This window comes from Vicugna pacos, chromosome 6, assembly GCF_048564905.1.
Source record: "Vicugna pacos chromosome 6, VicPac4, whole genome shotgun sequence".
Taxonomy (NCBI): Eukaryota; Metazoa; Chordata; class Mammalia; order Artiodactyla; family Camelidae; genus Vicugna; species Vicugna pacos.
The window spans coordinates 39,631,928-39,647,383 of NC_132992.1; the positions used below are offsets into that span (position 1 = coordinate 39,631,928).

Below are 15,456 nucleotides of genomic sequence, written 5' to 3' on the forward strand. Positions count from 1 at the left end.
AAAGAGGTGTGTGGTTCTCATTAGGATTGATTGTCTTCAGTATTAATTCTAGATGTAACCATCTGATGTTTGAAAGAAGTTTCGTTGTTGGCCAGTAATGCTTCTGTTGGGCCTCACTTTAATAAATGGGTTAGTCAAATGCTGAAATGTTAAATTTAACTTATTCTGGAATTTAGAATAACTTGATTATTAAATTATGCTACTATTTAATCATAATATGATTTAAATAAATAATTTGAATGTTTTTACATTTATAAGTCTAATACTTTTTTTTTACTCATTTTATACATGAATTTTTAAAGTTCATAGCAATATTTGTCAATGTACAAGAGGTAGCTTGTTTGTGATGTTATTATTTATTCAATAGCACTGCTTGGTGTGGTTTATATGGCTTGAGTTGTATTTAAGGAGTGTGTAGATACTCTTGTTGTTTTAAAAACAAGCCTGCTCTTATGTTTACTTTGAAACTATTATCTGAGGGTTGGACTAACCAGAGTTGGGGAATAAAGGCAGAATATTATCATGTTTATGTGCATTTCAAATTCACAAATGAGCATGAGTTAATCTTGAAACTTCAGTGATTTGAATGGACTGCAAAATATAATGGTTTGAAAGCTTGAGTTAATTTCATTTTAGCTTTATTCTTAATAATCTCTTTTGATAATCAAGCATTGTTTAAAAAACAAACAAATTAGGATACCCATGTTCTATCTGAAAAAATCAAGCTCATTTTTACATAGGTGTATGTATGCCTTACTCTTTAATCTTGACTGTCAGCTAAGATCTATATGTACATATTAGGTTGTATGGTGAGAAGTGATGACTTGCAGTTCTAATAATGGAATGGAATATGGGGTAATACCTGTTATCCACTAGTTTTATAGTCAAAAGAGTGTATCTTCTCCCTTCAGTTAATAAATTTTAATTTATATAGCCTATATTTGGATATGCTCTTAATCATTTGTTTCAAGAAAGTATTAGGCAAATTTCTTTCTCTATTTCTGTCTATTTTCTGGAAAAGTTTGTATAGAATGGTAACATTTCTTTATTAAATTTTTGTGAAAATGACCATTGAGATATTTGGACTTGGAATTTTATTTGTGAGGAAGTTTTAAACCATAGCTTAAATTCCTTTAATAGGTACAGGGCTATACAGATTTTCAATTTCCTCAGTAAGCACTGGTTGTTCCTGTCTTTAAAGGAATTTGTCCACTTCATTCAGTTTGGGATAAGGTTGTTTATAAAATTCCTTATCATATTTTCAATGCCTGTAGCATCTGATCTTGATATGTTGTTTCCATTTTCATTCAGTTAAGAATACTTTATAATTTTCCTTTTGACTTTTAAAAATTTAACTCATTAATTATTTAAAGTGTTTTATTTCTAAATGTTTTCCAGATATATTTCTCTTATTCATTTCTAGGTTAATTCTGTTGGATTTGGAAAACAGTTTGATTTCAGTGAAAGTTTATTGTGGCTTATTATTTATAGCCCAGAACATGGTCTATTTTGAAGAGTGTTCTATGGGGCTTTGGGCAGAATGTTTGTTAAGCTGTTGGGTGATGGGTTCTGTAAATGTCAGGTCAAGTTCTGCGAGAGTATTGGTAACTCTTGTGTGTCCTTACTGATTTTCTTGTTGACTTGTTTTTTCAAAGAGTACTATTGCAGTTCATAATCATGATTGAGATTTGTCCATTTCTCTTTTCGGTTCCATTAGTTTTGGCTTCATTTGTTTTGAAATTCTTTTAGTTGGCACATACATTTAGGATTATGTCTTCCTTTTGAATTCACCTATTATTATGACATATTCTCCTTGTTCTGAAGCCTAACCTACTTAATCTAAAATTAATATAGCCAATGGTATTTTATTTTGAGTAGTGTCTGTGTGGTGTATCTTTTTTCATCCTTTTACTTTCATTTGTGTCTTTATGCTTGATACAGTTTCTTATAGATAGCATGTCTGGATCTGACAGTCTACTTGTTTTAAAAGGAGTGTTTATTAGATCATGGACTTTTAATGTAATTATCAATATAATTCGTTTTAAATCTGCCATCTTTTTTGTATTTTCTCTTTGTCTCATGTGAACATTATTCTTTTTTTCCTTCTTTTCCTGCCTTCTTTTGGATTAACTGAATATTTTTTGTTCTATTTCAACACCAGTATTTGATAATCAATTATATTTATCTGTTAGGATTTTTTAGTGGTGCTTTAGAATTTGAAATATACATCTTTAATCACAGGTCATCTTCAAACCTTATACCACCATAACATGTAGTTTAAGAACCTTGGAACAGTACGTTTAACCCTCTTATTCCTTGTTCTCTTGTTGTACATTTTAGTTCTACAATATGTTTTAAACATCACAGTGTATGTTCACAATTTTTGCTTTATAAACAGGTAGTTATCCTCATTTGAAAGATAATTTTTTAGGTTATAGGTCTCTCAGAAAATAGCTTTATTAAAATACAATTCACATACTCTACAGTTCACCCATTTGAAGTGTACAATCCAGTGGTGTATCAACATATTCAGAGTTGGGCAGCCATCAGCATGTTCAATTTTAGAGCATTTTCATCACCCCCAAAGTAAACCACATTACCATTAAGCAGTTGCTCCCTGTTCTCCATACCCACCCTCCTTAACTTTCTGTCTTTATAGTTTTACCTTGTTCTGTCTTTTGTGACTGGCTTCTTTGATTTAACATAATGTTTTTGAGGTTCATCCATGTTATAGCACCTATCAGTAGTTCATACATTTTTATTGTTGAGTAATTTTCCATTGATAGGCATTTGTGGTGTTTGACACTTTTGACTATTGTGAATATTGCTGCTGTTAACACTTCTTGTACAAGTTTTGGACAGGAGTGGACATGTTTTTCACTCCTAGAGCATATACACCTAACAGTGGAATTTCTAGATCATATGGTAGTTCTGTGTTTAATCCTTTGAGGAGCTTAACAGACTGACTTCCATAGCGGCTGCACCATTTTACATTCCCACCAGCAATACACAAGAGTTCCAGTTTCTCCACATCTTTGCCAACACTTATTGTTTCTACTTTTTTTGATTATAGGTATCCTAGTGGGTGTGAAATGGAATCTGATATGGTTTTGATTTGCATTTGTCTGATGACAAATGATATTGAGCATATTTTCAGGTGTTTATTGGCCATTTGTCTTTGGAGAATTATCTCTTCAGATACTTTGCTGTTTTTAAATTGAGTTTTTTGTCTTACTTTTGAGTTTAAGAGCTCTTTACGTATTCTGCATACAAGTTGCTTTCAAATATGATTTGCAGAATTTTTTTCCCATTCTGTGGATTGTCTTTCACAATCCCTTGTTGTTACCATTTGAAGCACAAAAGTTGTAAATTTTGATGAAATTCAGTTTATTTTTAAAATTTTTGTTGCTGTGTGCATGGTATCATATCTAAGGTTTTGCCAAATCCAAGACCACGAAGATTTATTCCTACATATTCTTCTGAGTTTTATGGTTTTAGCTCTTAGACTTAGGTCTGTGATCCATTTTAAGTTAACTTTTGTGTATGGTGTCAAGGAAGGGTTCCAGCTTGATTCTTTTGCATGTGTACATTGCACAAGCACCATTTATTGAATTGCCTTGACATTCTTTTTTGAAAATCAATTGACTGTAAATGTGATTACTTCTGGACTTTCATTTATATTCCATTGATCTATATATGCCCATCCATCTATTTCAGTACTACTTAATTTTCATTATTGTAGCTTTCTAGTTGGTTTTGAAATTGATAAGTAGAGTCCTCCAACTTGTTTTTCTCATGGTTCTAGGCTCATGGATTTTCTTTTCTTTCAGCTTTTTAAAGAATGCTTAGGGGAAGGGTATCACTCAGTGGTAGACTGCATGCCTAGTATACCCGAGGTCCTGGGTTCAATCCCCTGTACCTCCATTTAAAAAAAAAAAGAATGCTCATTGTCTTCTGCATGATGTTTAACAAGAAACCTAATGTTATTATCAGTGTTCCTCTGTATGTGATGTGTTCCCCTTTCTCCCTCGTTTCTCAACTGCTTTTAAGATTATTCTCTCGTTTTTAGCAATTTTATTAAAACTTTATTTTAGTGTGTGCTTTATTGAAAAAACACTTCTGCTTGAAGTTTCTGGAACTTCTTAGATCTCTTGGTTTATAATTTACAAATTTGGGAAATTTGGGGCCATTATTGAACTATTTTTTCCTGTTCTGTTTCTACATCTCTTCTGTTTATGGACTTGAGTTACATATGTGTTACACATTTTGAATTGTCCCACAGCTCACTGTTTATTTTCTTAAACCTTTTTTTCTTTCTGTATTTTATTTTACCTAGACTGTATCTATTGCTGTATCTTCTAGTTCACTGATACTTTTTTTTCCTTGTATGGTCAAATCTAGAGTTCCCATTTAAGTCTCTTTTTTGTTACGTTTATCAACCTCTTGTTGATATTTTCTTTTACCTCTTTGGGTATACTTAAAGCATTTATAACAGCTGTTTTAAATCCCTGTGTTACTAATTCTGTCATACTTTGTTTCTGCGTCTGTTTATGTTTCTGTTGGCTTTTCTCCTGATTATGGGTTGTATTTTTCTGCTTTTTTAACTGGCAGTTTTGATTTGTCATTAGACATTTTGAATTTTTCATTTTTGAGTGGTGAATTTTCTAATGTTCCTTTAAAGAGTGTTGGATTTGCTTTGTCATGTGTGAAGCATTTTGTTTATCAGTTTGGTCCTTTCTAGGCTTGCTTGTAAGTTTATTTTGGCAGATGCAGATCAGCTTTTATTCTAGTATTTATTTAAACCTACATTAATGGATGAGGACTTGATCCAGTGTCCTGCATATTAAAAGATCTTCTGAGAGTAGAACTTGAACTATTCTCAGCCCCTGGCCTCAGGAAGTTTCCTCTCATATATGTATAATATTCAACCAAAAACTCCAGGGCCTTTTCTGCACATCTCTGAGGCACTTTTCTTTGTATATCTCTCCCCCTTTTTTGGGGTACTCTGCCTCACAAATTCTAGACTTCTCATCCTTTCTGAACTCCTCTCTTCATATTCTCAACTCTTAGACCGTGTTGATACCACTTCTCTGCACTACTATCTAAAAATTATCTCCAGGCACTAGATTGGGGCATTCAGACAGTTTAATTCATTTGCTGCTTTTTCCTCACAGATCAGTTTTGAGCTGCCTGTTGTTCAATATCTGAAAACTATTGTTTCATGTAAGTTTTAGTTTTTTGTTGTTTACTATAGGAGAGAATTTCCATAGGAATTAATCCTTTTATGGTGGAATTAAATGTCTCCATAGCAGTTTTTACTGTAGTGCTATATAATAAGTTATGCTAAGTTCCAGTTAGGAAACAACCCTTGAAATATTAGTATAAGTTTAAGTATGCAAAAAGTATGGAGGAGAGAGATTGAAAAGAAAGAGAATAATAATATGCCTCTCTCAGGAATTATTTAGGATAGTGAAGGAGTTGAAAATAAACTCAAAACTGCCTCTCAGATTTTTATATTAGGGTGACTATAAATAGTGCACCATTAATGAAAGCAGAAATTATAGTACAAAAGGCAGATTTGACAGTTTGATAATAGATTCATAGTATGTACATGTTAAATCTTAAGGTGCCTGTGGGGCATCCCTCTAAAAGTTCAAGACTCAGTTGAATGTATGGAAAATGGTTTGGTCTTAGGATGTTGTGTAATTGTCATTGTATAGATATTAATGTAAGCTATGTTGATGAATTTCAGGGTGAACATAGAGAGTGAGAAGAAAAGATTACAGTGTAGATAGGCTATACAAAGGATTAAACACTAGGAAGAAAATATTTAATTAAAAAGACACGTGGTTATCAGCTTTGAATGTACAGAAATTAGGTGACCTAGAATACTTCTTTTTTAACATTTTTATTGAGGTGGAATTTTATATATTTTAAAATTAACTATTTTAAAGTGTACAGTTCAGTGACATGTAGTACATTACAGTGTTGTGCAACTACCACTTCATCTAGTTCCAAAGATTTTCATTACCCCAGGGAAAACTGTACCCATTAAGTGGTTATTCCCTTCCCTTTTCCCCTTTTGCTCCAGCCTCTGGCAACCATAAGCCTGCTTTCTGTCTCTGAATCTGCTTCTTCTGGAAAGTATAAATGGAATCATACAATGGGTGACCTTTTGTCTGGCTTCTATCACATCACATAATACTTTGGGGATTCATCTGTGTTGTAGTATGTGTCGTTGTATGGATATATACCACATTGTTAGTCATTCACGTGGTGGACATTTGGTTTGTTTCTATCCTTTCGCTGTTGTGAACAGTGCTGCTTTGAACATTCATATACAAATAATTTGAGTACCTGTTTTCAGTTCTTTTGGATACATACCTGAGAGTAAAATGATGACCCGCATGGTAATTCTGTGTTTAACTTTTTAAGGAAATGTCAGACTGTTTCCTGCATTTTACATTTCCACAAGCAGTGTACAAATGTTCATATTTGTCTACATCCATATCAGCACTTGTTATATTCTGTGTGTGTGTGTGTGTGTGTGTGTGTGTGTTTTAATTCTAGCTATCTTACTCCCTTTTGATAATGATTGCACTTTGATCTGTAGATCACCTTGGTAATATTGCCATCTTGAGAGTATTCTTCCAGTCCATGAACACTAGATGTCTTTCCATTTATTCAGGTCTTCTCTGGTATATATAGAATTGATTTTTGTGTGATGAGCTGTTATCTTGCAATTTTGCTGAATTTTTTATTAGCTTATTTTTTTGGTGTGTATGTATGTTCTCTGGGATTTTATATATATATATATATATATATATATATATATATATATATATATATATATATATATAATTCCAGATTATATTGTGAATAGAGATAGCTTTACGTCTTCCTTTCAAATTTGGGTGCCTTTTTATTTCTTTGTCTTGCTCTGGCTTGGACTTTCAGTGTAATGTTGACTAGCTGTGTTGAAAGCAGGCATCATTGGCTTATTCCTTATTTTAGAGGAAAGCTTTCATTCTTTCACCATTATCATGTTAGCTATGAGTTTTTCATGAATGCTTTTTATCATGTTGATTAAGTTCTCTTCTGTATTAGTTTCTTAGGGCTGCCATAACAAAGTCCCACTGTTACTTGCTAACAGTCTAAAGGCTGGAAGTCTGAAATCAGGGTGTCAGCTGAGTCATATGCTTCCTTTGAGACTCTGGGTAGAATCCTTCCTTGCCTCTTTCTCGGTTCTGGCAGTGGCTATCAGTCCTTGGTGTTCCTTAGTTTGCAGCAGTGTTAACTCCATTCTCTGCCTTTCGGGTTCTCCCTCTGTCTGGTCTGTCTGTCTTCTTAGAATGATACCAGTCATTGGGTTAAGGACTCACCTTTCTCCAGGGTGACCTCATCTTATCTTAGCTAATTATAACTGTATTGACTCTGTTTCCAAATAAGGTTCCCTTCAGAGGTACTAGGGGTTAAGAGTACAACAACATACCTTTTTGGGAGACAAATTCAACCCATAAAACTGTTTATTCCTAGTTTGTTGAGTTTATATATATATATATATGTGTGTGTGTGTGTATGTGTATATATATGTGTGTGTGTGTGTATGTAATGAAAGGTGTTGGATTTTGTGAAATGAGTTTTCTGTGTCAATTGAGATGATCTTGTGGCTTTTTTCTTTCATTCTGTTAATGTGGTGAGTTGCATTATTGTTTTTTTCTTACGTTGAACCACCTTTGCATTCCTGGGATAAATCCCACTTGCCCATGGTGTGTAATCTTTTCATTGCTGTTATAGTTTACTAGTATTTTGGTGAAGATTTTTGTATCTGTATTCATAAAGATTGGTTTGTAGTTTTTTCTTTTAATTTCTTTGGCTTTAGTACCAGAGTAATACCTCATAGAATGAGTTAGGAAGTGTTTTCTTTCTTTAGAATGAGAGTTTTCTCTGGTTCTAAGTGTGCCATCTTCAGAATCTTTTGAGGCATTCCTATGTTAGATAGTTCGTAAATTTTTTCTAGATTAAGTTTTTCAATTTCCTGCTTTGTTGTCAGTTTACCACCTGCTAGTTATCTTATTTTGCTTTTCTGATTTGCATCTTCTAATCTGCTTTGAGTCAGGAAAACATATGGCAGAGTTAGTTTAAGTTGTGCTTTTGGTTAGGTTAAATTCCTCCTATAAAGGAAAAAGTATATTTTAGTATAAAGGCTTAGTAACATCTTTTTGATGTTACAATTTATAATTTTTTTTGTTTCCATTTTTTAGTTATGGTAGATTAGGTGATCAGATGACCAAGTTCCACATAGGTGAGGAATTTTTTCACCTGTATTTCCTAAAATTTATATTTGAATGTAGATGTAGTTAATCTGAAATGCCCCCACTATTACAAATGAATTATAAAAGAAATAGGAATAGACTATCTCTAAAGCTTAGAGGGTTTTTTTTCTGATAAGACTATGTTAGAAGGATGAATGTTTCAATGAGGTTCTTTAAATATTGGTCTAAAAATTATGTGTTACTCCAACACACCAATGATGAGTGAAATAATAGAGGTGAAGTAGGAATGAATCTTTGTTTTATTGCTAAAATAAACATCTACATGACTTTCTTCAGTAAAGCCCTTTTATTTAAACTTCAGCATTCCCACTTGGTTTTTCTTTAAGCACTCCTTTTTCTTCATTACTCTTAACACTTTCTCACTAAATGTCATTACCTCATGTCTTCGTCCTTCTTGTCCTGCCTGTTTTTCGCAGTTCATTTTTATATTCACTCCTTTGCATATCTCCTCAACGCCCGCCATGTTATCTAAACATTTGAAAAAATTTTGAACCTTCTGAAATGTTGCAAGAGTAGTGTGGTTGAACATCCATATACCTTTGACCTAGAAACACCAGTTTGGGGATGGGGATTGGGCCACACTTCTCCCCAACCTTCTCCTCCCTCTCCAAACCGATTGAAACTTACAGACAGCATGACACTCCCTTCCTAAATCTTTTAACATGTGTCTCCTAAGAACAAGGGCATTTCTCCCATGTAACCATAATATAAATACCACCTTCAGGAAATATGACATTGATAAAATCCTATTATTTAATATTATATTTACAATCAGATTTCCTTCATTGTCCCAGTAATGCCCACTTACAGCTGTTTTATTCTCTCAATTTAGGATCCGGTCAAGGATCATACCTTAATATTTCTTCTTACGTCTCTTTAGTTTTCTATAATCTAGAATAGTGCCCTAGCCTTTTATGTGTTTTCCTGGCACATTTTTTGAAAATTCTAAGCCAGTTTTTTTTGCAGAATGTTCTTTAATGTTACTTGTCTGATTCCTGGTCGGTTTCAAGTTAAACATTTTTGACTGGAATTCTGCACAGGGCTGATGTATCCTGCTTAATGCATCACACTAAGAGACACATGATGTCATTTGTTGAAGGATTTTTTATGTTGCTTTTGAAATTCCAGGCTTTTAATAACTTTAACATTGTCATAGAAGTGCTAAAGTTGGGTGGGTATCATTGACATCTGAATTTAATGATTCAAGTGTGACTTACTTATTCTTGATCTAGCAAAGAGGAATTATAAATTAGCCCGTAAAGTATTTCTTTAGATCATTTTAGTATGCCTGTATCTGGCAGAAATTCCTTAAGGTTTTCTAGGGTAATAATATTACCTTTTTATTTTCTAGCGTTGTAGTCTCTTTTTATGTTAGCAAGAATATTTTCTTCTTGGAAGTAGCTGGTCATTTTGTTATAGCTAATGCTTTTCTTTCTTTTTCTTTCCTTTTTTTTAAACACCATGGCCATTAGATGATGAATCTGAGAGAGGGACTGATCCCTAACTCCTAAAACAGTGTCTGGCACATATATTAAATCCTTATTTAATAAGTATTTTAAAAAATGAACCTCAATTTTTTAATAACTCTGAGTGTGGGACCTTGTGACATTAGTTATACATGAATGATATTTCTTGAAGTCTATTTTCCAAGCTACAATTAGCGTTTATTGTTTTTTTCTACAAATACAAAGAGTGTATAATCAATCGTTGCAAAAGATGAGAAAATGGAGACATTTGTGTTACAGTGTGACTTTGCATAATTTAAATTTAAATCAACTTACTAATTTGTATTGTGCTGAGCCGTTAAATTAATATAATTAAAAATCCAGGTTTTACATTGTAAAAAATTGTATAATAAAGGTGATTCGCAATGTGCAAGATGCCCTGTGGTTATGATAGGGAAAGAAAGGCTACTCTTAGGAAAAAGCTGTCATATAGTTTGTTTTTAATTTATTTTGAAACATATGGAATTCTCATTTTTGTGACTGACAACCAGATAATTATATCTGTAGCTCTTTTGTTTTTTAATGATGAAATTCCTGCAGGAAAATGAGTGTTGTGCAAAGTCTAAAGAAACCCTAGCCCTCACTCTTTTTATCCCTAGAGTGAAATAATTAATAATATAATACTCAGTTTTTGCTGAATGCTTAATATTTGTATAGTGAACTTTCAGTATGCTATGAAACAAATGTGTTGTTTTTTTTTTTTTTTTTTTTTTTTTTTTTTACATTTTTATTGATTCATAATCATTTTACAGTGTTGTGTCAAATTCCAGTGTTCAGTACAATTTTTCAGTCATACATGGACATATACACACTCATTGTCACATTTTTTTCTCTGAGATTTATCATAACATTTTGTGTATATTTCCCTGTGCTATACAGTGTAATCTTGTTTATCTGTTCTACAATTTTGAAATCCCAGTCTATCCCTTCCCACCCTCTACCCCGCCCCCCCACCCCGGTAACCACAAGTCTGTATTCTCTGTCCATGAGTCCATTTCTGTCCTGTATTTATGCTTTGTTTTTGTTTGTTTGTTTGTTTTTGTTTTTTAGATTCCACATATGAGCGATCTCATATGGTATTTTTCTTTCTCTTTCTGGCTTACTTCACTTAGAATGACATTCTCTAGGAGCATCCATGTTGCTGCAAATGGCATTATGTTGTCGGTTTTTATGGCTGAGTAGTATTCCATTGTATAAATATACCACATCTTCTTTATCCAGTCACCTGTTGATGGACATTTAGGTTGTTTCCATGTTTTGGCTATTGTAAATAGTGCTGCTATGAACATTGGGGTGCAGGTGTCATCCTGAAGTAGATTTCCTTCTGGGTACAAGCCCAGGAGTGGGATTCCTGGGTCATATGGTAAGTCTATTCCTAGTCTTTTGAGGAATCTCCACACTGTTTTCCATAGTGGCTGCACCAAACTGCATTCCCACCAGCAGTGTAGGAGGGTTCCCCTTTCTCCACAGCCTCTCCAGCATTTGTCATTTTTGGATTTTTGAATGACGGCCATTCTGACTGGTGTGAGGTGATACCTCATTGTAGTTTTGATTTGCATTTCTCTGATAATTAGTGATATTGAACATTTTTTCATGTGTTTTTTGATCATTTGTATGTCTTCCTTGGCGAATTGCTTGTTTAGGTCTTCTGCCCATTTTTGGATTGGGTTGTTTATTTTTTTCTTATTGAGTCGTATGAGCTGCTTATATATTTTGGAGATCAAGCCTTTGTCAGTTTCACTTGCAAAAATTTTCTCCCATTCCGTAGGTTTTCTTCTTGTTTTATCTCTGGTTTCCTTTGCTCTGCAGAAGCTTGTAAGTTTCATTAGGTCCCATTTGTTTATTCTTGCTTTTATTTCTTCTAGGAGAAAATTTTTGAAATGTATGTCAGATAATGTTTTGCCTATGTTTTCCTCTAGGAGGTTTATTGTATCTTGTCTTATGTTTAAGTCTTTAATCCATTTTGAGTTGATTTTTGTATATGGTGTAAGGGAGTGTTCTAGCTTCATTGTTTTACATGCTGCTGTCCAGTTTTCCCAACACCATTTGCTGAAGAGACTGTCTTTATTCCATTGTATATTCTTGCCTCCTTTGTCGAAGATGAGTTGACCAAAAGTTTGTGGGTTCATTTCTGGGCTCTCTATTCTGTTCCATTGGTCTATATGTCTGTTTTGGTACCAATACCATGCTGTCTTGATGACTGTAGCTCTATAGTATTGTCTGAAGTCTGGGAGAGTTATTCCTCCAGCCTCATTCTTTCTCTTCAGTAATGCTTTAGCAATTCTAGGTCTTTGATGGTTCCATATAAATTTTATTATGATTTGTTCTAGTTCTGTGAAATATGTCCTGGGTAATTGGATAGGGAATGCATTAAATCTGTAGATTGCCTTGGGCAGTGTGACCATTTTAACAATATTGATTCTTCCAATCCAAGAGCATGGAATATCTTTCCATTTTTTAAAGTCTTCTTTAATTTCCTTCATCAATGGTTTATAGTTTTCTGTGTATAATTCTTTCGCCTCCTTGGTTAGATTTATTCCCAGATATTTTATTACTTTGGGTGCTATTTTAAAGGGGATTGTTTCTTTACTTTCTTTTTCTGTTGATTTATCGTTAGTGTAAAGAAAGGCAACTGATTTTTGAACATTAATTTTGTAGCCTGCTACCTTGCTGAATTCTTCGATCAGCTCTAGTAGCTTTTTTGTGGACCTTTTAGGGTTTTCTATATATAGTAACATGTCATCAGCATATAATGACACTTTTACCTCTTCTTTTCCAATTTGGATCCCTTTTATTTCTTTCTCTTGCCTGATTGCTGTGGCTAGGACTTCCAGGACTATATTGAATAGGAGTGGTGATAGTGGGCATCCTTGTCTTGTCCCAGATTTTAGTGGGAAGCTTTTGAGTTTTTCACCGTTGAGAACTATGCTGGCTATAGGTTTGTCATATATAGCTTTTATTATGTTGAGATATGTTCCCTCTATACCCACTTTGGCGAGAGTTTTTATCATAAATGGGTGTTGAATTTTATCAAATGCTTTTTCTGCATCGATTGAGATGATCATGTGGTTTTTGTCCTTTCTCTTGTTGATGTGATGTATTACACTGATTGATTTGCGTATGTTGAACCAGCCTTGTGTCCCTGGGATGAACCCCACTTGGTCATGATGTATAATCTTTTTTATGTGTTGTTGGATTCTATTTGCTAAAATTTTGGTGAGGATTTTGGCGTCTATGTTCATCAGTGATATTGGCCTATAATTCTCTTTTTTTGTAGTGTCTTTGCCTGGTTTTGGTATCAGGGTGATGGTGGCTTCATAGAAAGAGTTTGGGAGTATTCCCTCCTTTTCAATCGTCTGGAAGAGTTTGAGAAGGACTGGTATGAGTTCTTCTTTGTATGTTTGGTAGAATTCCCCAGTGAAGCCGTCCGGTCCTGGACTTTTATTTGTAGGGAGGTTTTTAATTGCTATTTCTATTTCCTTTCTAGTGATCGGGTTGTTCAAGTGTTCAGTTTCTTCTTGATTCAGTTTTGGTGGACAGTATGTTTCCAGAAACTTGTCCATCTCCTCTAGGTTATCCAGTTTGGTTCCATATAGTTTTTCATAATATTCTCGTATGATATTCTGTATTTCTATTTTGTTTGTTGTAATTTCTCCATTTTCCTTTCTTATTTTGCTAATTTGTGCTCTCTCTTTTTTCTTCTTTGTGAGTTTGGCCAGAGGTTTGTCGATTTTATTTACTTTTTCAAAAAACCAACTTTTGGTTTGGTTGATTTTTTCTATGGTCTTGTTAATCTCTATTGTATTTAATTCCTCTCTGATCTTTATTATTTCCTTCCTTCTGCTGCTTTTTGGGGCTTTTTGTTCTTCTTTTTCTAATTGATTTAGGTGGTGGGTTAACTTGTTTATTTGAGATTGTTCTTCTTTTTTGAGAAAGGCCTGTATCGCTATAAACTTCCCTCTTAGCACTGCCTTTGCTGTGTCCCATAGGTTTTGAGTGGTTGTGCTTTCATTATCATTTGTCTCAAGGTATTTTTTAATTTCAGCTTTGATTTCCTCATTGATCCATTGTTTTTTCAATAACATATTGTTTAATCTCCATGCTTTTCTTTTTTTCTCCTTTGTTTCTCTGTTGTTGATTTCCAGTTTCATGGCATTGTGGTCAGTAAAGATGCTTGAGATAATTTCTATCTTCTTAAATTTGTTGAGGTTTCTTTTGTGTCCAAGTACATGATCGATCCTGGAAAATGTTCCATGTGCACTTGAAAAGAATGTATATTCTATTTTTTGGGGGTGTAAAGCTCTGAAAATATCCACCAAATCTAGTTTTTCTATTGTAGTATTTAATTTCTCTGTTGCCTTGTTTATTTTCTGTCTGGAAGATCTGTCTAGTGATGTTAATGCAGTGTTAAAATCTCCAACTATGATTGTATTCCCATCAATATCCCCCTTTATCTCTGTTAGTAATTCTTGTATGTACTTAGGTGCTCCTATATTGGGTGCATATATATTAACGAGTGTAATATCTTCATCTTGTATCACTCCTTTAATCATTATAAAATGTCCTTCTTTATCTTTCTTTATGGCCTTTGTTTTAAAGTCTATTTTGTCTGAAATCAGTACTGCAACACCTGCTTTTTTGGCTTTTCCATTTGCATGGAATATCCTTTTCCATCCTTTCACTCTCAATCTATATGTGTCCTTCTCCCTAAAGTGGGTCTCTTGTATGCAGCATATTGAAGGTTCTTGCTTTATAATCCACTCTGCCACTCTGTGTCTTTTGACTGGAGCATTTAGTCCATTAACATTTACAGTAATTAATGATAGATGTGTGTTTATTGCCATTTTGAACTTATCTTTGCAGTTGAATTGGTATATCCTCTTTGTTCCTTTCTTCTTCCTTTTGTGGTTTGGTAATTTTCCTTTGTATTATCATGGATTTTATTTAATTTTTGTGACTCCCTTGTAAATTTTTGACTTGTGGTTACCCTTTTTTGTAAATCTATTAACCTATACCCGTTTTTAATAAACTGATAATAACATGATCTCAAACCCATCCTACTGTTAAAAAAAATTTAAAAAAAGAAAGAAAAAAAATTCTATATTTCCCTGCCTCCCTCTCCCACTCTCAGTGATTTGTATGTCTTCTTTTATAATTTCGTGTTTTCTTTATTTGTAATTCATGAGTTATCACCTTTCCAGTTGTACGTTTCTCATTTCTGTAGCATCCTGCTGCTTTTCTATTTAGAATAGCCCTTTCAATATTTCTTTTAGCATGGGTTTAGTGTTGCTAAACTCCTGCAGCTTTTTTTTGTCTGTGAAACTCTTTATTTCTCCTTCTATCCTAAAGGATAGCCTTGCTGGATAAAGTATCCTAGGCTGCATCTTTTTTTCATTCAGGGCTTTGAATATATCTTGCCACTCCCTTCTGGCCTGTAGTGTTTGTGTAGAGAAATCAGCTGAGAGCCTTATGGGGGTTCCCTTGTAGTTCACTCTTTGCTTTTCTCTTGCTGCCTTTAGAATCATTTCTTTATCTTTGACTCTGGCCATCTTGATTATGATATGTCTTGGTGTGGGTCTATTTGGGTTCTTCCTGTTTGGGACCCTCTGAGCTTC

The 15,456-nt window shown here is 33.7% G+C and overlaps 1 protein-coding gene across 3 annotated transcripts in view; it reads left to right on the top strand.

The window, feature by feature from the left end:
• The window catches only part of ARHGAP5 (Rho GTPase activating protein 5), a 67,585-nt gene that overhangs the window by 34,963 nt on the left and 17,166 nt on the right, over positions 1 to 15,456 (top strand). The gene's annotated exons all lie outside the window — the stretch shown is intronic.